At 44.9% G+C, this 1,361-nt stretch overlaps 1 pseudogene; it reads right to left on the minus strand.

Moving 5' to 3' along the window:
* Window positions 1-913: 913 nt before the first annotated feature.
* Window positions 914-1,361, minus strand: LOC102810667 (annotated as a pseudogene).

Below are 1,361 nucleotides of genomic sequence, written 5' to 3' on the forward strand. Positions count from 1 at the left end.
CATTTAAAAATGTTAAAAGCAGCATTCTCTGTACTAGTGTAATAGTGTCTTCACCTATTAGATTCCTATGTAGCAGTGAAAATGAATGAACTCCAATTACATATTACAACATGAGTGCATCTCACAAGCATAATAATGGGGATAACAAGCTAAGAACAAAGGAAAACATACTCTTATGATTCCATTTTTACAAAACAGGCAAAGCTAATTTACGGTATCAGAAATAAAGATGTTCTCTTTGGAGAAGTGATAGAGAGTAATCAAAGGTGTACGGAATAGGAGACATCCTCGGATGTGATTCATATTTTGTTAGTTTGTTTGGTGGTGGTGGTGGTTGTGTGCTGTGGTGTCGGTTCTGACTCATAGCAACCCTGTACAGGGTTTCTGAGGCTGTAAATATTTACTGGAGCAGAAAACCTCATCTTTCTCCTGAGGGACAGCTGGTAGTTTCTAACTGCTGACCTTGCGGTTCGCAGCCCTATTTGTAACCACTATGCTACCAGAGTTGGTCATTTTACCAGGGTGTGGTCACTCTGTGATAATACATCAAACTCGACACTTGTAAATTTAGACTCTTCTGTCTATATTTTATATCACTCTTTTTTTCTTTTTTCTTTTCATTTTAACCTACAGCCCTTTTAAGAGTGGCCTGATAGAGTGCAGAAGTTTCTTTTTCCCCAAGCCAAAGTCGATTTTATTTACACTCATCCTAAAGCACATGATTTGGGGCTACACGATAGGTTTTAGGGGAGAGGAGGCTGATGCCCATGAAAGAGCAGGGCAGGAACAGGGAAGGGCCAGTGAGGATGGGCTCCTGAGTGTCCTTCATGCCTAGATCCCAAACTCAGTAGGCTTCTTTCCCTGTGAGCTTGGGCCAGACTGTCTCCCCCAAGCAGAAGAGCTGCAGTTGCATTCATGATTCTGACTTGGATACAGCAAGTCCGATGAGGCCAGCGAGTCCTGCCACACCGAGGGCAATACTCCCAACAATGGCCATGCCCACCAGTCCATCTTTCTTCATGGCATTGTCAATGAGTTGTTCTAGCTCTTTGACCTGGTTGCTCTGGGGCTCTTTCTGCAGCAGCCCTAGCACATACCTCAGGGCCTTGTCATATTCCTTGAGCCGGTAGTTCCCCATAGCCAGGTGGAAGACATAATCCCATTGCTCCTCTTTGCTTCCCTTGGGCAGCAGCTCCTTGAGCAGCCCTATGCCTTTATGGATACTTGCTCCGCACAAGACACCAGGCATATTCAAACTGCGTGCTCTTGGACACTGACCATGCAGCCGCCTCAGACTTAAATTTCTTCTCAAACTTCAGCAGGTTGTCCACAGACACCAACTTGTTCAGGATGGCCTCCAT

This window comes from Chrysochloris asiatica, unplaced genomic scaffold (genome assembly GCF_000296735.1).
Source record: "Chrysochloris asiatica unplaced genomic scaffold, ChrAsi1.0 scaffold00190, whole genome shotgun sequence".
Lineage (NCBI taxonomy): Eukaryota > Metazoa > Chordata > Mammalia > Afrosoricida > Chrysochloridae > Chrysochloris > Chrysochloris asiatica.